The sequence below is a fragment of the Crotalus tigris genome, unplaced genomic scaffold (genome assembly GCF_016545835.1).
Source record: "Crotalus tigris isolate CLP2741 ecotype Arizona unplaced genomic scaffold, ASM1654583v1 scf7180000017685.4511686, whole genome shotgun sequence".
Classification (NCBI taxonomy): Eukaryota; Metazoa; Chordata; class Lepidosauria; order Squamata; family Viperidae; genus Crotalus; species Crotalus tigris.
This window is the reverse complement of record NW_024096565.1, coordinates 1,692,838-1,715,687: the sequence shown is the minus strand read 5'-3', so window position 1 is coordinate 1,715,687 and position 22,850 is coordinate 1,692,838. Positions and strand designations below refer to the sequence as shown.

General features: G+C 37.9%; 1 protein-coding gene across 1 annotated transcript in view; it reads right to left on the bottom strand.

Moving 5' to 3' along the window:
- Positions 1-22,850, bottom strand: part of CLDN10 (claudin 10) — a 59,852-nt gene that overhangs the window by 35,050 nt on the left and 1,952 nt on the right. The window lies entirely within an intron of this gene.

The window sequence follows — 22,850 nt, the reverse complement described above, 5'->3', positions numbered from 1 at the left end:
CGGGGATTTACGACTATTATCAGCATTCTGTTGACATGCATCTTGTGCTGCATGATGACCTATCCCAGTCGTCTCATGTAGATGTTAAATGAGAAGGATAAATGCTTGTATCTTAGTTTTACTTCTACAATGTAAAACAGATATGCTATTGAATTATATTGAGGAAATGCTTATTTTAAATACTGGTTGTATGGTGGCAGCTCCCTCCCTCCATGACTCTCTTGTTTCCTCCATTTTGCTCCATAGCTCTTTAAGAAAAATGTTTTTCTGAAGTCCAGTTTCTTGATCCAAAACAAAGTAAAAAATGAAATTGTTACAATAGGTTGAAGTCATATCTAGTTCCATATTTGGTTCCCAGAACATCCAACCAGATGTTTTCTGGGAAACCAGAAAGCAGATGTGAATGCATGATAGCATTTTCCATTCATGTTTTCTAGTTTCTGTCTCAGGATCTTCAGACCTCAGCAGATTTTTCCATGAATTTGTCTAACATCATTTAAAACTCTCCCGGTTTTTGCTACGATTTGTAAAATATAAATAATTGTTAACTATGTGCTGTATGAAAATTATGTGCTGTTTTTTATGCTTTTAGCACTCATGAATAATCCAGGAGTTTACTTTAAAACAGAGGGATGTTGAATCTTATATTTCCCCTTACTTCCTTCATTTCTTAAAAAAAAAATTCTAAGTATATTGTAACTTTTTCTCATTAGAAGAAAATTGATGGTGGTTGACTATTCTTGCATCTTTTCTATCTCTACAATACAAAAATCTCAACAGTCTCTTCCCTTTTGAAGCTTAGTGACTAGAACCCACCACAATTCCAGTATTTTCCCCCCTGGTCAGTTATAGCCAGCTTAGATCATTTTATGCTTATTTACAATGAATTATATGCAATATTTGAATATCTTTTCTAATTGGGAGCCCATTAAGCATTATCTGTTTAAACTGATGTTGTCATCAGTGTCAGCCACTTCACTACACTCCTCAAATTCTAGGAATTATATTTCTTTTAATGATCACTGCCTGAAGCCTTATTGTGTGTGTTTTTGGCATATATCAACAAAGCCACATCTCACGGGAAGCCAAACTTATTAAAGGAAAACATGGAGCAAATCAATTTCTCAAGACCAGTTTGAAGTGAAACTGAGATGGCAAAGATCAAATGAGTTTATAGTAACAAAGAAAGTTTATTCTCCATTTGCTTTCGCAGCCAATAAATAAAAGGGAACATGAAAATGATTTCTGATATGGGACATAGTTAATGCTTTCCCAAACAACATTTAATGGGCACTATGGCAAAAAAAAAAAAAACCTGCTTGTGACAAAGTATAGCTTTGTATAAAACTGAATAAAAAGATTCTTTTGCTTCTTCAGATCTACAACCATGAAACCACAGCTAACTATATTCCCAGAGTTGGTTATGCACATCTTAAAAATTATGCAAGAAGAAAAGCTGAAACGGTATGCACCATATTTATTAGATCTTCCTGTTTCTACTTGTTATAAGGATTGACAAGGAAATTAATCAAGGTATGAACCCCTTGAAAATCAACTCTCAAGCTATTCTACTACAAGAATTAGGAATTACTTGTGAGCTTAATTTAGATTTTTCCAGTTGTGATGGAACACCCACAAGCTTGAATTTTAAATATGGTAATAGCAACACTTCTACAACCATCAACGCATGACTAGCCTCATCTTCCTATCCTGGAAATTATTGGTTTTACAGTAGTTAGTTTCAGAAAGTAGTCCTATGCAAAACTGAAGAATCTCTGATTGCAGATACAGGGAGTCCTTGACTTACAACCAGTGCTGGGATTCAGCTGGTTCACACCAGTTCAGTAGAACTGATAGCTAATTTTTTGTTGACTTCAGCAAACCGGCTGATGCCCTGGCCTAGCCCTTTTTCGCAAGGCCCAGAACGGACCACTGGAAGTGTGTAGACGCCACTTCCGGAAGTCTGTTCTGAGCCGGGGAGGCCTCCCAGGTCCAGAACGGCCTACCAGAAGTGCATGGATGCCACTTCCGGAAATCCATTCTGGGTTTGGGAGGCCTCGGCTCAGAATGGGCTTCTGAAAGTGGCATCCATGCAGAGAACTGGTTGTTCAGGTATTTGAATCCCACCACTTCTTACAACCACTCATTTAGTGACTGAAGTTACAATCATGCTGAAAAAAGTGACTTATATTGTTTTTCACACTTATGAGCAACAAAAATTTTGGGCTCAATTGTGGTCATACATTGAGGACTATCTATTAATTCTGCACAGGAACTAGATCTTATTTTAGGATATAAGCCATTTGAGGTGACTTTTAACAATGGTGGAATTCTCACGTGATCCCTGTCATAAAACTCTTCACTGGTTTCTGAACAGTCTAAAATTGCTCAAGATGGAAGACATAAAAACTAAACTATTGTTAAGATATTTATGGTTCAGGGTCACTTAAGGCTACAGCAATTCTTTAACGTTTCCTTCTTAATTTCTGATGGCTCAGCAATACTGGCAAGATTTACGTTAGATGTTAGTGTAAATAAAATCTTGTTGGTTGTAATTTGATGATAAATAAGTACAGGGCAGATAAGATCTGCAAAAATGTCCTTTAAAATGATTTAGGGACCTATCGTGTCAGTACAAGTACAGGAGGCAGTATTTCACCAGTTCAATCCAATAACCATAGGCAAAATGAGCCAAACGAAAACCAAAGTCCAATATTTTGGCTTTTATTCATAAAAAAAAACTGGGTTCCATTTCAACCTCTCTTTCTGTATTCTTTTGAACGTATCACTAGTTGTTCCAAAACAGATAAATTCTGATTTCAGTATAAGCATATAAGAACTGTGCTTGATATTTGTCAATTGTATGAAGTGCACATTATATCTCTGGGTTAGAGATTTTGCAAAGATCTTGTTACATGTTATGCAAAGGCTTAAATGTGGCAGCTGTAAGCTGCACATTCAAATTTTAGTTCTCAGCATGATATTAGTTTTTCAAGTGACACTACAATCTCTAGAATTCCCAGCCAGTATGATAAAAAATGAGAGGGGAATAAATCTAGGTACAGTAAAACACCTATTTATTGAAATTACATAAATATTGGCATTTGATATACAGAACCTAGAAGACATCTGGCAGTCTCTTCCCTCAAGAATGTTCCTCTCAGTTGAGAAATTTTAGTTGTTTTAGCCAAATCAAAAAAGTGTTTGAGAAGTGACTTCAAAGAAATCATGTATTGATCTCAAAGCAAACCCTACCTGCTCTTTGTCCTGGTTTAGTAACTCCATGTTTGGACCGTTGATCATTTCATAAGCAGCTAAACATTATGAAGGTCTTGATATTTACATGGCAAGGAAAGTATTACTTTTACACCAATTTATATCACCCTCATTTGAGGTCACCCTTAACTATTAGAAATTGAAAACATCAATATGTATCCTTTCTGATTTTAATTTATATGAACCCAGCTCAAATAGTAGCATCTAGCTCAGTGTTTCTAAACCTTGACAATTTTAAGGCATGTGGACTTCAACTCCCAGAATTCCACAGCCAGAATGCTGGCTGTGGAATTCTGGGAGTTGAAGTCCACATGCCTTAAAATTGTCAAGGTTGAGAAACACTGAGCTGATCTCAAAAAAAGCTAATCAGGTTTGATCCAGTTGCACTTGTATGAGAGGCCATCAGGAAATCCCACAGCTATGGGCTAGGTTGTAAAGTAAAAAAAGAAAAGAAAAAGATGAAATACTGTAAGGGACTAGCATTCCTGGTAGGAAAGACATTTCAGTGTTAGTTAATTTCTGTTGTAAAGAAAGATCCCCAGGAGGGCCATCAAGCAACCTAAACTGTGTGGCACTGATACCACTCAGGTAGAATAAACTTTTTCCCTTCCCCAATGTTCAAAAAGCTGCATACAGCCAATTCACAACTATCTTCAAGGTTGCTGACCTCAAGTTGAGGTTAAATGCTGAAGGAGAGTCCCCACGCATGGGTGATCAGAGAAGGGGTGAGGCAAATTCCCAGCAAGGGAGAATAAGCTGCCCTGAAGCTCTGCAGGGCTTCAAGAAAAAAGATTAGTTTTGGTGCAATTTTGTAGGCACTGCAACGTCTCTGTTAATAAACCAACTGAAGTTCTTGGTCTCTTCCAATATGAGAACAGGCTGGTCCAGAACTAACTCCAAACTGTTGCAAAGACCCCCATAGGGAAGCGCCCTCAACATAAGAAATTGAACCAAATCTCCTGATGAGCAAAACTATGCTTAAGACTGAATTTGGGGTATTTTATTTTTGCAGCAGTGCAAGATACCCCTTTGTAAGATTAGGAAAAGGCTGAAGAAAGTGCCTGGAGCAAACAGGTTGTCATGAATGAGAAAAATGGCAGGTGGGAAGGAGACAGAAGTGGGTGGGAAAGGATTATCTGTCTCCTTTACCCATTTCCTTGGCAAGCCCCCTCCTGGTTTTAAAGCACTGATAGTTTTTTTTTTTAAAATTCCGCTGGTTTTTAAAAACTCCAATTACCTAGTGTACAGGTAATCCTCAACTTACAACCACAATTCGGCCTTCTGTTGTTAACTGAAACATTTGTTAAGTGAGTTTTACCCCATTTTACAACCTTTCTTGCCTCAGTTGTTAAGTGAATCACTGAAGTTGATAAATTAGCAACCTGGCTGTTAAGTGAAACTGACTTCCCCAATGACTTTGCTTGTCAGAAGATCACAAAAGGGGATCACATGACCCTGGGATTCAGCAATGGCCATAAGTATGAACTAGTTGCCAAGCATCCAAATTTTGATCACATGACCATGGGAATGCTGCTAAGGTCATAACTGTGAAAAATGGTCATAATTCATCAATACAGATAGTCGTCAACTTACAACAATGAACTGTTGTAAGTTGACGACTATCTGTATTGATGAAGAAGAATTTGCAAACTTCAAGCATGCTTGGATCAGGAACTGGGTGTATCACTTTTAAGGGTTTTGAAGTCCTCATTATTTTGTCTTTCTTGGGATGGTGATTCATACAAAATTCTAAATATTGAACTCTATTTTCCTTCCTCTGATATTTGTATAACCGGAAGTTCTGAGTGATTCTTTTGCTATAGCTATTTCATATACTTTTGCCAAATCGATTATATGCTAGAACTGTGAAATCTGTTAAGCAGTGCAAGAAAACAAAATCACAAGCCCTTTGTTTTGGGAAATAATATTACCATCATATTTTATTTTGCTTTGTTTTAAATTGGACCGGTGTCTGGGCTGTCAGCGATAATCTCACACATAACAAAACCAAAAAAACCAGCAATTATGTTTTTTTTTCCTTTGTGGTGTCATGGAAATCTCCACCTCCTTCATATGCCTTTGCCAGACACAAGACCAGGATAAGAAAATATATTCTTGCCATTTCCTTCTACTGAATACAGGCACAAATTTGTAGACCTACTGGAGAGAACAGAACGTGCTCACTTTTGATACCTGGACTAGGACCAGCACATGAATAATGGAATGCTTTCTAAGTTGTCTCCTGAATAGGTCAGTACAAACATCAGTTATCTGAGGATAGGTGGTGAATCAAAAGCTGGAGGGAAAAGACCGGCAACTGCTGCATCAGGGATGGTAATATCTGAAGCCAGCTTTGGGTGTCTTGGCAACTGAAATATCTAAACACGTGTTGCAACCAAACAGCAATTCATAGAAGAAACCTCAACTATTTATTGATTGTGCTATAAATGCAAAGAAAACCCGACTAACCTAAAGAACTTGTTTCTGTTTTTAAGTATTGGAAAAGTTGGGTGTAGCAAAATTTAACCTATTTTACAACTTCTCAGAATGCATATATTAAATGTGGTGCCTTTGGTCTCTGGCATCTTTTCCTGACAGAACAATTAATCAGTGAAACAACTTGCCCTCAGAAGTTGTGAAAGCTCCAACTTAAGAAGAGTTTGGACGACTATTTCCCAAAGCACTAATAGGCAAGACAAGAAGCAATGGATAGAAACTCATCAAGGAGAGAAGCAACCTAGAACTAAGGGGAAATTTCCTAGTGGTGAGAAAAATTAATCAGTGGAAGGGCTTGCCTTCAGAAGTTGTGGGAGTTCCATCACTGGAGGCTTTTAAGAAGAGACTGGACAGCTATTTGTCTGAAATGTCAAACACAAGGCCCGGGGGCTGGATGCGGCCCGCGAAGTGGTTTCATGTGGCCCGCGAAGCCATCCTGGAAACAGTGAGAGAATGGCCCCCGCTGCCTTGGCCCTGGCCCAGGCCAGCTGGGAGCCAATGTACAATTTTGTGGTGGCCATCTATGCTGAAACGCATTCAGGCTTAGCTCCACAAGGCTGTCTGGAAACAGCGAGGAACCAGCCCCTGCCGCATCGGCCCTGCCCCCTGGGTGCATGCTGGGGAGGTGTCACCCTTTGTGAGGAATGAAGAAATGGATCATGCCTTGGTGCTTGCCCCGGTCCCACCCCCTTCTGCCAGAGACCCTCAGCTCTGTCCCACTTCTACCCAGGCCCCCACAGGCACCCTTGACGCAAACAATGTAGAGCTGGCCATGCCCACCCAGTAGGCCACACCCACTCCATCCATGCCCACCCAGTAGGCTGCACCCACCCTGGCCACACCCACCCAGCCCCCCGAGGGCAACCGCAATGCTGATGCGGCCCTCAATGAAATTGAGTTTGACACCCCTGGCTTAACAACATTGAGACAAGATATTACTTTCTACTTTTTAACTCTCAGGGTCTCAAGTACCTTAGTTGGAACTGTCCATAGAAGAGTAGTTTATATCCTTAATGATGACTGACTGTCTCTGGCAGATGCTTCCTTGACTGATGGTTCCTCTTAGGGCAGGGGTGTCAAACTCAATTTCATTGAGGGCAGGGGCTGGTTCCTCGCTGTCTCCAGATGGCCTTGTGGAGCTAAGCTTGAATGTGTTTCAGCATAGATGGCCACCACAAAATTGTACATTGGCTCCCGGCCAGCCTGTGCCAGGGCCAAGGCAGCGGGGGCCGTTCCCTCACTGTTTCCAGGATGGCTTCGCGGGCCACATGAAACCACTTCCAGCCCCCGGCCTTGAGTTTGACATGTCTGTTGTAAGCTTTAACAGGTGTTGGTAGATTTTATTTCCTCCAAGGTAAAGCTTCACTTTTGGAATCTTTCCTACAATTGCCTCCTCAGAAAGTTGTTTATGGATCTAATTCTATTGATGTTCCATAAAATGCCAATTTTTGCATGTAGATTTAGTTCAATTAAGAGTTCTATCATTTGATATTACCCATTTGAGACCCAATTTGAGGTATGGTTAAGGCATCAGGCTGGAAACCAAGATACTATGAGTTCCAGTCCTGCCTTTGGTATGAAGCCAGCTGAGTGACCATAGGCCAGCCACTTTGTCTCAGCCCTAGGAAGGAGGCAATGGCAAACAACTTCTGAAAAACCTTGCTAAGAAAACTGCAGGTACCTGTCCAGGCAATCTCTGAGAATCGGACAGGATTGAATGGAAGAAAAACAATCCATTTAGGAAACAGTGAATTTCCAGATTCCACATATAGTTTTTGAAGGCAAAGGTAAGATGAAATAAGTGGTAGAATAAGTTGCAATATGTTATAAGGCAAAAAACAAGAATACAGATACAAGCCCCCATAGTCGCATTTATTAAACTACAAAATGTTTCACTTTATTTCCAGTTGATAGCAATATCCCTTTTGTATCTGTAAATATCCCTGAACTGGGCAGCACAACATTTTCAGAATTTGTTTGTTTTGAGAGAATTTAAGGGGCAAAATTGCAGAGGCATCCATTATACTTTTAATGGTCTCCAATTTCTATTTCAGCAGGCCATTTTTTTCTATGTTTGTGGAGGAATTAAGGGGCTGGAGGTTAACCCTAAACTTGATGTCCATCTTTGTGCTTCCTAAGTCATGTATCAATATAATCTTTACAAATACTTCTTGTGTTTTAGATACGTAGGGCAATACTGGTATCCAGCAGTAGTAGCAAAATTGTCACAAAATTGTGCAAAAAGTAAAAGAACATTCAAACAAATTCAGAACAAAGAACAGTTATTTCCTAGCACACAAAACCTAGATCATCTGCATTAGGTTAAACCTATGTGATTGCTTTGATTTTGGCTTAGTGTTTCTATCAATTCTGGTTGATAGGAGGGCAGATATCTTTGCAAATGTTGAGTATTATCATGTATTGATGTGGTAACAAACACCCTAAATACTTGCCAAGATCTTCATTACCAACATTTTACAAGATTTTAATATGGCATATGTTTGATTTTGAGGTCATGCAGACACCATTCTCATTTATGATTTGGTTTCTGCCTGAACCTAGCCCTTCAAGCTTATTCAGCAAACTGTGATTAAATAAATCCCCAACCACTGCAAGCTTAAAAAAAATAAAGAATCTTCTGTCTTGGATTTGATTAAAAGCCAGAAGTTCAGATTTTCTATCCAAGCAGAGTTTTGTTTTTTTCTTTCTAAGGAGAAGAAACAGGATGGGTTGACTGGGTAGAGAAGAATAGAGGGGAAAGAGCTGAGTTCCTACAGAAAAGTTCAGGAAAAAATAATAATTTCATGCTTTCTAACACCGGTGTAAGACTTTTAGAGATTGCTCAAATGTTTTATTGATTATTGCTGAACTGAACTTTGCAAGCTATACTAGCATACCATTGATTATTTTTTTTACAGTTTTATTGTTTTTCTGAAGTGCAACTTCTCTTGAGGATGTGGAGAGCCAGGTTTAGAAGTTAACGAAATAAAATCTAAGGTTGTTATCCTGAAAAGTCATGAGATAGGCGGGGTATGGGATGACACATTCTGAAGTGAGAAACAGCAGGGAACCAAGTAGAGGGAATGCAAGTGTAAACAGAGGGTTCTTCCAGTGAAATTACAGAATGTTCAAATGGCAAGTAGGACAAATATCTGCTAAAGACAGTCATTGAGGCATGAAGATGATCCACTGTAATAAAAACAACTAAAGATGTCAAAATAAGAAGAATCAAGCAAAGAGACATGGTATGTTATGAAAGAGATTGCTGGGGATTTTAGCAAGGGATGTTTTTGTGAAATGTCGGAAGGAGAGGCATTGGGATATTAAAAGCTGGGAGTGCTCAGAAATCTTCATTCTATTTTATTTGGAGTGAATGGAGAAAATACTGGTGCAGATGAATAACACACACACAGCGGGAAAAAAAAAGAAAGATTCTTGGTAGGGTGTGACAAAATAGCATGTTAGCACGGAACGAGGTTATCAAGGGGCACGTCAAAAATGCAGAAGAAAAGAACAAGTATGAGACAAACTGGCCATCAAACCTATTGAAGTATCATAATCATAACAGAATAACAGAGTTGGAAAGGACCTTGAAGGTCTTCTAGTCCAACCTGTTCAGGCAGGACTAGAAGACCTCCAAGACAAATGGTTGTCCAGTCTCTTCTTAAAAACTTCCGGTGTTGGAGCATCTGCAATTTCTGGAAGCAAATTATTCCACTAATTAATTGTTCTAACTGTCAGGAAATTTCTCCTTAGTTCTACATTGCTTTTCTCCTTGATTAGTTTCCATCCATTCCATCCATCATTCCATCCATCCACCATCAGCAGCAGCATCACCACCACCAGCAGAACCATCATCATCACCATCATCATTATCATCATCCCAGGTTTTGAAAAAGGAGATCACCTTCCTACAAAAGCATTAAGATCGAGCCTGTTCAGGAGCCAAGGAATGTCAGAAAAGAAAAAAAGATATTTGGAGAAGGCTGAGACGATTCACTGTAGGAAAGCATGGTGGGAAGAAGGTTTTTTTTAGGAACCGAGAACATGTTGGAACACATTGCAGGCAGCATAAATTTTCCTATGATGATATGGATATATGCAAATAGTAACTGTAATTCAGAAAGAACTGTAATAATTTCTGGTAAGTGCTTTCCAAAAAATAGAAGAATGACCTACAGATACCATAAGCAGCTACAACAATAGATAAGTGAACTCAGTAAATTGTTCTGGATGTACAGGTAGTTCTCGACTTACAACATTTCATTTAGTGACCATTTGAAATTACAATAGCACTGGAAAAAGTGTCCTATGACCATTTTTCACACTTACAACCTTTATAACCTCCCCATCTTCCATGTGATCAAAAGTCAGGTACTTCACAACTGACTCATATTTATGACGGTTGCAGTGCCCAGGGTCATTAATCACCTTTTGAGATTCTTTGACAAGCAAAGTCAATGGGGAAGCCAGATTCACTTAACAATTGTGTTCCTAACAACTTCAGTGATTCACTTTACAACTGTGGCAAGAAAGGCTGTAAATTGTGGCAAAATTCACTTAACAATTGTTTCACTTAGCAACAGAAATTCTGGGCTCAATTGTGGTCATAAGTAAGGACTACTGTATTTTAATGAATAAGATTATCTCACTACTCTTATTGTAAGTTTTAACAAATGTCCATTTCATTTTATGTGGTCCCTGTGTGAAATCTTAAATTATAAAGTCTAGAAATATATTCCCAATCAAACCACTAGAGGGCAACAAATCCAAAGAATATACTTCTGACTAGATTCCTGCATATTAAAAAAAGATCCTGCATTTTGACTATTCACTCCTTTCTCCACCTATTTTTCATTATTTTATCCTGGTAACTTGGTTCAAGGGATGCAATTAACAGTCACACATGTAGCATTCAGTACTTAAAAACCACATAAGAAAACTTCATTTTCTGCTCATTTATTTTTTCGATCTATTAATTTGTTGAAAAGTTCTGCATGATTTTTCTAAAGTAGCTTAACAAATATTAATTAAAATATAAATAATAAAAGCACATTGTACCAATAAAACATTAAGCCTATAAGTTACTTGCTTATAGACCCACATATTAAAAAGGTTAAAACTCATAATGAAATATTTTACTAAATTAAAGGAAACCACAAAAATAATTTAATTAAAATAAGACTAAAGAAATAGGATGGGGCTTTGTCTGGAATCTAAAGCAGTGGTTCTCAACCTTTTTAATGCCGCGACCCCCAACCGGTCGTAAGTTGAGGACTAAACAACAGGTCGTAAGTCGAGGACTAACTGGTCGTAAGTCAAGGACTATCCAACCAGTCATAAGTCGAGGGCTTTCCCTGCCCGGGAGCACCACACATGCGTGGTGCCACCCCCTGCGCCGGCCGAGGAGTAGCTGGCAAGTGACAGAGACGGAGCAGGCCGACCACTGGCTGGGCCACCAGCTGGCCCAGCCCAAGGGAGGTAAGGCACCCGCCAGGCCCCACGCGCGCCAGCAACCCTCCCTGCGCCCGCTGGCCTCCCACCTCCCACCCCTGGCCCTCTTGCTTACATTTTTAGTAGTTGCTCAGCAGGGAGGGGTGGAAACTTCCAGACAGCTCGCCTTCGCTGCAGACAACTTGCAGCACCGTTTGCAGAATGGGACTTTTAGCAGGCTCAGCAGGGCAGAGACAGCCTGGACAATTCCTATTGGCTTTTGAAAGCCAATAGAATTAGACTCTATTCAAGAGAGTCTATTCTATTGGCTTTCAAAAGCCAATAGAGTAAAAGGGAGTAGCACAGCTAAGGAAAAGGGGAAAAAAGGGCGGACTGCGTTGTTTGGCGACCCTCGTGAAATGGTCGTTCAACCCCAAATGGGGTCCCGACCCACAGGTTGAGAATCGCTGATCTAAAGGATAGTAATGAGGAAAGATCATTTTGAAAAAACCTTTGAAGAAAGTTTTATGGTTTGGCCTAAATATATACGAAACACGTCATAGAAGATCATCTGGACCCATCTGGAAGATGTTGCATCATGGACAGTAACGGGCCATACACCCTTGTGCTTCTGTATTGGTTGCCAGTTTATTTTTGGGTGCAGTTCAAGGTGCTGTTACCGCCTGTAAAACCCTTCATTGAATAGACTATCAGAAGAACTGTCTGTCTTCCCAATATCTGCCAGTGATATTAGGAAGAACAGATGCATTCTGGATCACATCAATTATGCAGTGTCATTTATTGGGACCACACCTTCATTGTCATGGCACCTGCCTCGTGCAACAGTATCTTTCCAGAGATCCACATAAGCCCCTACTCTGATGATATTCCAAAAGTCCTGAAGACTGGCTGTGTTCCCATACCTGAGGTTATGGTGGGTATGGAGCCCATTGTTATGTCAGATGATTCCCAGACACACCTGGCTGTTTGTTCCTCAGTTCTATAGTTCTGTTTTAATGGAAGTTGCCTAGAGTCGTTTGGTGTCTAAATTAAATAAGGAAGAAAGGAAGAAACTAGGTACTTTTTCTTTGAGAATAATGCACTCCTGCCAGCAAGAGCACCATAAGGATGGCTTTATAGTACCATCTCATGTTTAGGGCAGGTATGTGTAGATAGAGAGATAGACAACACATTTTTTGCTATTCTATTTTATATTATGTTATTAGCCTGGCTCACTGAATCCTCTTCAATTTGTGGAAATACACACCCAGAATTTCCAGTCAATGTTCTCCTTGCTGGAAAATTACAGGAGTTGTAGTTTAACCCAGGGTATGATCCAACACCTGTTTTGGTCCAGAAGAGGGAAAACCCTATTCTCCTCATGATGAAAATGCATTAATCCACTGGGCTCATTACACTAAAGATTAATCTACTTGGGGGTGTATAATTAGCCAATATACAGCCATTGCAATTTGTACACCATGGTTTATATCTTTTAATATATTGTTTGTAATCTGGCACAGAGCAGTGTGACAACCCAGATGAAATGTTTTGTTCATCTGATAGGAATGTTAGCTCTGAACTGACGATGAGATTGGCTAGTTGCTTCATGGTATTTGTGGTATCATGCTATTCTCAGCAATTCTAAGACAGCTCTCCCATTTTAAAGGTTGATTACTGGGGGAAGAAAACTAGCTCCCCTTTCATATATATCTGGGCATAACAACACAGGACTGCTGAAATATCCTGCTTGTCCATGTAGTCCTATTTTCTGAATCCCATGTCCAACTGGATGCATTTGGAAAGCGCCCTGTGATTCCAGACTTGCTGCTTTTAAAACAGCTGTAAGAATTAGGAATTGCTGAGAAATTCTGTGAACTTACTAGGTCTCTGTTGCAAATCCATCCAAGTTGCTGCCACTTCTATAAGTGCTATCAGTTGATATAAATTCTGCAATTCAGCTATATCTTCATGAAGAATATTTTTTTCTGTTGAGTCTGATTATTTAGCTCAATTATTCAATATTAGTTAATTCAAAGTAGATTGCCTTTAGTGTTACTTCTGCTGCAAGCATTGGACTGGGCTAGTATCAATAGCAATAGTAATAGCACTTAGACTTATATACCGCTTCACAGTGCTTTACAGCCCTCTCTAAGTGGTTTACAGAGTCAGCATATAGCCCCCAACAATCTGGGTTCTCATTTTACTGACCTCGGAAGGAAGGAAGGAAGGAAGGAAGGAAGGAAGGAAGGAAGGAAGGAAGGAAGGAGGGAGGGAGGAAGGGAAGGAAGGAAGGCTGAGTCAACCTTGAGCTGGTGAGACTTGAACTGCTGGCAGCTGGCAGTCCACAGAAGTAGCCTGTAATATTGCATTCCAACCACTGCGCCACCACAGCTCATTCTTCCTATTCAGCAGTGTCTGTCTGTAAATTCCCAGACAGTCTTAGATCTTTAGAAATTGAGTATTTAACTGGAGTAACTTTTGTTAGGTCAATTCAGCAGCCACAGCTACACAACCAACCTTTGCTGCTTTTTTTTAACAGCATCACATGAAAAAAGGGGTAATAGCATTATTGTGGCCATCCTATGTGAAATATCTGGTTAGCTTTGAAATACAGAGGCTAAAGAATAATTCATGCATGCTATAAAGCAAAGATTAACAGTAATCTTCACTTAATACAGGTAGTAGTTGACATGGAATTAAGCTAACTGTAGATCTGTGGTTGTACTGTGAAAACTGTCATGGAATCCGAGGTAGAGATAAGCCTGACAAAGAAAAGAAAAAAAGGCATAGAAAACTCCTCACACTTTGTATTACTTAAACAATAGCTAAGAAAAGACAAGCAATGTTTGGCCCACAAACTGGTGTGAAGAACATTTTCTAGTACAGTTTACATTAACTTGTTCATGTCAAAATACTGCAATGCTTAATTAAACTAGGGAAAAGGAGGGTGAAAGTGGAAACAGTTTTAAAAGCAAAGAACTTCAAGGCAGAAATAACATTCTGGAAAATCATTCTTTAATCTAAATATTCTGGCAGGAATGAAGCATGGCTGTGTGCAAACAAGCATCCCAAACTCACTAACTGGGCATCACAGATATATGTGGGATACTGGCCTACAAACCTTTGGCTTATTAATAGGGTTGGCTCTTTATTGTCTTCCTTCTAAAGATAATAATGTTTATCTAGAGGTAATAGAAAGCCTTCCCAACTCTTCATTTTTTCTAGTTGGTTAGCAACTTGGTTTATTAAGAAGAAAAATATTCTGTTTCTCTTAAACTGGAATGTAACTATACTTTCAAGTTTACTGATTAAACAATAAGATACGTGAATTAATTAAATCTCTTATTCTTCGACATAAAAGGATTTTTAAATTCCAAATCCTGAGGGTTTTTTTTTTCATTCACATCCCAGTTTACAGTAATCAAAATAAGCTGGAATTATAAATATTCTGCACAATATACTTTAAAATATAACAGCGTCTGTGATCCGGTGATTTAAGAAGTTCTCAAGATTAGAAGGCCAACAAATCCTGTAAACATTATTAAAAGACACGGTTTTTAAAAATAATAATAATAATGTATTTTCACCCCTAAAGACATGTATGGAACTTTTCTTTTTAAGACCAGAGCGCTATTGGAGTCTTCTAGAATATCAGAGAAATTATCATGGATTTTATTGAGAGTAAGTTGGCAGAATCCACCAAAATCATAACATCAAGAGCCAGTTTGGTCTAGTGGTTAAAGCGCCAGACTAGAAAGCGGGAGACCAGATTTCTAGGCATGAAAGCCAGCTGGATGACTTTGGGCCAGTCACTCACTCTCAGTTCAACCTATCTCACAGGATTGTTATTGTGGAGAAAATAGGAGAAGGAAGGTGTATTGGATATATTCGCTACCTTGAATTATTTCTAAAAATAATAAAGGGGATTACAATAAATAGGCTCATTATATTTAATGGCTTTTTAAAAATAACTATGCCAAAGGAAATGATCCTTAATAATTATCTAATTAGTAACTTTATTTTTAAATTACTCACAATCATTGCTCAGTACTAGAAAAGTCCTGACCAGTTGTTGAAGTGAACCAAAAACTAAACAGAAGCACTTGATGAGAAGACATGGGAAAGGAAGGCTTCTGGCTAGGGGAAACCTGATTTGTAGAAAAAGTGTAATTTCAGTAAGAGAATCCGACAGCTATAGCTGACTCAGAAATAAATGCCTTTTATTGTATGAGGAAGGAACTTAATCATCCATTAGACATCACCATGACTAATACCAAATATGTATGCTTTTGGAAAATCAAGAGTCACTGTACACTGTATGTTACATAATTTAACTAGTGTAGCTCTCAAGATTTAAAATCTTCGAGATGGCTTCACCTAATGTATTATAATATTTCTAATCACACTTTCAAATCCTAATCTTAAAGCAGGTAATAAAGGAGCATTTTAGACAGAAAAATCTCCCTGTCACTAAAATAATTTTATCGATGCTAGTTCTCAGCACCCAGAGGCAAAAACACTAGAATAAGATTAATTTCAGTTTTGTGCCAGTGCCTCTGGTTTCAGCATGGCCACTTAATTAATACCTAGCCCATCTGAAATGAAGTTTCCGTTTCTTTGTTTTTTAAGTCAGGTTCGGAATGTATTTGCTGGAATTAATTCCTTAATGAGCCATCTAATCCTATTGCTTAGTTTGGGACAAATTGTGCAGAACAAGACTGAACTTGATTATGTGAGAGAAGCTGGAAAGGAAAAGAAAAAGGCATGTTACAATAGGAGATTCAGCAATGTCGTGCAGGTTCAACTTCAACCCATAGAGACGGTTGCTTAGAAACAGATCCTACGGTAAGAATTTCTCCTAGACCTATATCTATGTTTCTCAACCTTGGCAACTTTAAGAGGTGTGGACATCTACTTCCAGAATTCCTGAACTAGCCAGGGTGGCTGGGAAATTCTGGGAGCTGAAGTCCATACATCTTGAAGTTGCAAAGGTTGAGAAACATTGTCCTACACTATAAGGGAATTTTTCACCCCAGTCCAATGTTTAGGAATAGAGAAGAGTGTGTTCTTATCATCATCAAGTCCAGTGGATTTGAAGAGAATCAGACATAAGCAAGCAGTTTTAGATACTGTAACTATATGGCCACAATAAAATCTGAGTTAATGTCCCCTAAATCAGGCATTGTCTTAAATACGTGACAAAGAATGGGATTAATTTAAACCTTTTTCTCCAAACCCATCGCCCATGTTTAGAGTTGCTTGGTGTGTGTGTGTGTGTGTCTGTGTGAGGGTATTCAGCTACTATCAAATGCTTCAGTGAGCCAGCATGGTTGATAATACCATACATTGCTTAGAAGCATTTACTTGAGAAGATATTGTGAGAAGTCAGCCCCCCCCCCCGAGAAAGAAATATTCTTGGAAATATTTAAAAGGCAGAATATATTTCCCTAAGGGATTTTAAAGGCAGAAACCAATCCCAAATCTCTCTGTCCCAAACAGAAACCAAGTCTGCAGAAATGCAGATGTGATAATCTTGTCAGAAAGACTGGAGTCAGGAAACTGGGATTAGGAAGAAAGATCCCTAGAATCAACAATCCCTCACACCAAAAATCTAAGAGTCATCAGCCACAGCCCCAGGGAGGTAGGATATGACATAATAGGATTAACCCAACACCATCTGAATACCAGAAAGGCACACTCAGACTCAGGTCAAAGTTCATGCCACAGGAACAACTCCAAACAAAAGGCTCCAGAGGGTATAAAAACCCACTCCCTACATGTGCTCACTCTCTTTTCTTCCAGAACCATCTTTCTGTCTGGCTCTCCTCTTCAATCAAGTGCAACCTTCTTTCTAAAGAAGTTGCCATGTTGTTTATTCCCGGCTTGGACTGAACCATGATGAAGACTTTTCCTTCAACAATAGCATTAATACTGAGACTCTCAGTAAGATCCAAATTGGGCAAAGGTCTTTCCTACACAGAGCATTATGGCAACAATGCAAATAGAGAGGTGGGAATTAAAAGTTTTGAACTTTTTTCTTTTCAGTTTTGAAGGAACAAAATTTGAAAGGGTTATAACACCCATGATATCCTTTAAAATCTCCAATCTCTTTAAACAGGCCCATTGTAGTTTTTTTAAAAAATAAAAATGTTTTCAGGAACAATTATTCCAGTTATTTATATATATATTTATAAAGCCTGAAAGGTATGTCTTTTGGATTGCCTCCATTTGCAAAATGAAATATTAACGTCTTCTAAGGTCTCATTTCCTTTGGAAACCTTCTGAACAAATGGGCCATTTCAAAATGACACACAATTCCAGGAACAGTTTGTTTATCATTATCACTTGAAAAACAGTAGACAAAGTCCACTGTCCCTGATTTTTGGAGTCTATAAAGACATCACCCTGTGCGTTAATATAGTTAATCAGATATTACTTCTTAAGATAAAAGCTGCACAAAATAGCTGTCCATAGAATGCTACAAGATTCTGGCCAGGCTGGACAACAGAAAACCATGTGGGAGTTCCATGCTCTCACCTGCACTTCTAGTAGTGAGTACACTACTATACACCCTCATTCTTACGCAACACATATCTCATGAAAATATGTCCTGAATATGCAATCCAGTCCAGATCATCTCTTATCCATCTGAATAAAATAATATTATTTTATTCTACTCTGGCTAAAATGTAGGCCATTTAAAAATATACTTGCTGATATTGACCTATTTCCTTTTAATTTCTATAAAACTATTGAATGTAAAGCAAAACATGGATACATACTAATGAAAGATAAACCATCTGAGAAGGTCAAATTCAATTATTCACTTTTCCATGCTGGTCTATGACTGAATAAAAATTTGATGATGATTCATTTTTCTAACTTGGACTCTCTCATTCCTCCACAATACTTAAGAAAGTTTTTCAGCCCACATTTTAAAAAAGTGACCTTTGGTGTGCAATTCCCTGAACAAATCTATTTCTGTATGCATTTTTCCTTACAAAATTTATAGGATTGTGTTTACTATTTTTGCCAATACAATTCAATGCATTTTTAATGTACTAATTCTTTACAATTTGTCAACTATTATTGCAAAATCAGAAATGTATGGAGCTCAGCAGATAACTGAATTCTGATTCCTTTAGGAAGGGTACATAAGGTGGGTTTGCCTCCAGTGTGGATGAAACAAATTCCTCTCTGCTTTAGATATTACAGATATATTTACCTGGAACGTCTCTCAGTATTGCATTGGGAAAAGAGGTTTGGAAATAAGGTAGTCCTCAACTTAACAACCACAATTGAGCACAAAATTTATGTTGTTAAGTGAGACATTTGTTAAGTGAGTTTTGGCCCATTTTACGACCTTTCTTGCCACAGTTGTTAAGTGAATCATTGCAGCTGATAAGCCACAATGGTTTACAATAGTTACATGGTTGTTAAATGAATCTGGCTTCCCCATTGACTTTGCTTGTCAGAAAGTCGCAAAAGGTATTCACATGACCTTGGCACCCAGCAATGGTCAGAAATATGAATCAGCTGCCAAGTATCTGAATTATGATCACATGATCATGAGATGCTGCAAAGGTCATAACTATTAAAAACAGTTTTCAGAGCCATTGTAACTTTTAATGGTCACTAAATGAACTGTTATAAGTCGAGGACCACCTGTAGTTCATGGTGTTTCAAAAATCAACAAGACCTCTAAAAGATATATTCTGAGATAACATGTGAATTGTACCATTTCTAAAGTGTTAAAAATTCTCTGTAGTCTTCTGTAACACCCAAAGGTACTACATATTTTATTGTGCATGTGCAATTATTACATACATACATACATGCATATATATACTCTATGTGTATGTGTGTGTGTGTGTATGTACTGTATCTATCTATCTATCTATCTATCTATCTATCTATCTATCTATCTATCTATCAATCTATCTATCTATCTCTATCTCTATAGCCATCTCCATCTCTCTCTCTCTCTCTGTGTGTCTGTCTATCTATCTATCTATCTATCTATCTATCTATCTATCTATCTATCTATCTATCTATATCTATATCTATATCTAGTATGTATATATCTATATAAATACATACATACATACACACTGTATAACTAACTAACTAACTAACTAACTAACTAACTAACTAACCAACCAACCTAATACTCCATCCTCCTCCTATTTTCTCACAACTCTATGAGGTGGGTTGGGCTTAGACCAATGACTTGTCCAACCCCGGCCCCCCAACCAACTTTCATGCCTAAGGCAGGAATAGAACTCACAGTCTTCTTAGTTCTAACATGGGTCTCTCTTTAATGAACCCACATAGGGTCTCCTGCTTGAACAGTGGATTGAACTAGAAGACCTCCGAGGTCCATTCTGGTTATGCTTGGTTAATCTTTATTCTGTATTCTACAGTGGAGAATGGGGGCATTGGCATCGAAATAGAGTATGTCAGGAGGTCTTTTCCTGTAAAAGGTGCTTTATGGGAAGGCCCTCCAGGAGAGAAACAGTCTTTCTAATATATCCAACATTCATTGGATTGGACATTCTATAAAACGGGACCAGCTATAAAATTGCTTGGTTCACCTTTTAATACGTATACTAATAGACTCATACTAACTTGTAATGGTACGTTTAAGCTTAGATAACTCACAGAAATTTAAGTATTGCATTATTCCTTTTTTATATAAGATTATTGACGAAACATAGGGAAGAAGTAAATAAAAGAAATTAAGTCTAGTACAGAATAAAAGGAAATGTAACTAAGATTTTTTACACTACATGATTCTCAATATGTATAATTCTATGGTCTACTTCTCTGTTCCTTTCTGTGCCTTGGACAAAATTCTCTCATCTACCTCATTCATTGCTTTCATTATGAAGATCACATAAACTCCATCCAAAATGAATGTCTTGGTTTTTTTTTCTCCCTCTCAATCCATTCATTTCTTCATATATTTATTTTGTGATTCTGCCCTCATTCACTTGTGTGACCTCATTCACTTCTGTGTGACCAAACCACCTCAGTGCATATTTCTTCACTGGCCACTCAATTCTATATTTAGTCCACATTGAATCCAATATCTATTCAATCTCAATCCTATCCTTTTGTTTTACTGCACACTTTTCTCAAGTAACCCATTCCCACAGCTTCAGCTTATTTCCTCCCTAATAGACCCACTCTCCCATCCAAGCATGTTATTACACAGAATCTATTTTGTTTATTCCAATAAACATTCTGCCCTCACATATTATTCTCCATCTTTATGCAATGCTTCGTCTAGAAGACCTCCAAGACGCCTTTCAACTATATTATTCTAACTTCTAGAAAGAAAACACTCCAGTCCAATTCAGAAGATGACATAAATTATTGCGTTCAAATAAGAGCCTTCTCTGAAACTCCAATGGGTCAAGGGGCTAACTGGTTCTTCAACTGAGGAGAAATTAATCTCTTTGTTTATTCACGAAACTTGTAACCTTTCCTTCCTCCAAAATTTGCTGAGCAAGGTTTCTTTCCTTTATTGTGGAAACTATTACTATATTGGAAAATCAGAAACAATGGCTGCGATTATGAGCCTTGTGTATTGCCAATCATTTTTGCTGCTGTTTTCCCATATTATTTCAGAATCAGAAAGCATCTGATATAGCTTGCCCATAACTAGTTTTATAGAAAACAGCATACAGCTTAATTTTGCAACAAAGATAAAACCAAGTGTATTGTTTCAGAAATGTTATACAAGGAGGTTCTTTGTAAGCCCTTGAGTGGTGTGGAGAAGATGAAGTAGAAAACATTATGTATTATCCAAAATAATAGAAATAAAAACATGACTCTACTGAATTATTTAAAACCAATTTTTACACAAGCAAAAGAAAGATACCAGTTTAACATGGAACTAATAAGCTAATTGAACAGCCAGCCAATCTAAAAGAACTGTAATGAGGTTGATAAAATCTCCATCTGTGTTGCCTTGGCCTTCTAGATGAATAGTGGGATATTTGCTTATTCATTATTATTAAATCTATGATTAACTATTAATTTAAGTTACAGTATGTATACCGTAACTTTAAAAGAAAGACAAGGATGCTGCATATCTCTTCATAATGTTGATTTTTACATATAACTCATTCCCACAAGCTTGTACTTAGGGTATATATAAATGTTTGGTTATGTCCAACATGGAGATTCTTATCTAACTGGCAAAAAGTCCATTGTGATAAGGCAGAACGTGATAGAGAAACAGTAGAAACTTTTGTAAATAGCATCAGGTTCAATACATAGGAAGTGCCATGAATGGAAGCCTATTGACTTGACATGGATTTCTTTTATACTGTGGATGCTTGGGTCCTTTGAGTCAGAGAAAAGCAACAAACATTGCCATTGTAAGGTTGTCCCCAAATACAGCTCTTTTCTTTTATTCATGGGCTGAAATGGGAAGGAAAGATTTTCTTGGAGAAAACTCCAATAAGTGATCTATCTATGTTGCTGGTTATCCCATTCCATGCAGAGTTTATCATCTTCATGCAACATACTTATATATTGTTAGTGGGGACAAAACTAATTAAAATCTAGCCTCAGTTCATTTTTATAAATCTTCCAGAAGAACACTGACACTAACATCCCCTAAACTCTGCTGAAGATGTTACCTAGCCTGGTAACGAAATGTTTGGAAACCCAAACATTCACTTTCATCTTCCAATACAACTGTTTGGATGTAGTAGAATGAACTTTTAACTTTTTAACTGTAGCTTTTAACTATTCTCAAATTGGTTTTAATGGTGGAACGTTGTGATTTTTACTTCCATTTTAACTGCACATGCAAGTGAGATGGGTGGCCATATTCAATGAGCCAACCAACCAACCTACAAATTAATATATGCAGACACTCATAATAAGTACTTTGCAAATTAATCATTTTATTTATAGTTGATCTTTTTTCCAGGAGTTGAAGAATATATATATATTTAATACTGTTGCAAAGAAAGGTTGTAAAATGGGGCAAGACACACTTAACAAATGTCTCACTTAGCAACAGAAATTTTGGACTCAGTTGTGGTCATAAATCAAGGACTACCTATATTTTCTCCACTACAACAACTCTGTGAAACACATTGATTTGAGAAAGGAAAGTTGATTCTCATCTTCTATTTCATCCCCATCTGAATCAAAAGATCACTGCTTTATCTTCTTTTTCTTATAGCACTTCTGACCCAGTACATGTACTTGACAAAGTCAATTCTTACTAAAAAAGCATATTCTACAATTATGCCAAATTTTAAGGTGCCACAGGATTATTTGATTCATAAAATGACAACTCTGATCAGTAGTATGGCAATATGATAAATACAGAACAGACAAGTTGTGTCCTCTAAGACACTTTTAATGCAATGAAAGGGTCCAAGTGCTTCAAGCAATGAGTTTCCATTCTTTTTTTTTTCTTGGTCTCATTCTGATGAAAGTCCATGAAGGCACCTGTCCTAATATAATCTCGGTGCTAATCTATTATCTATTGTGCTAACATTTTCTCAAAGAAAATTATCTTGCAATGATTGGTGGAGTGATTCTAGAGCCTTGAATGAAACTATATGAAATTATGCATGTGCATTCTGGAATCTTTTTCCAAAATGAGCACTTTG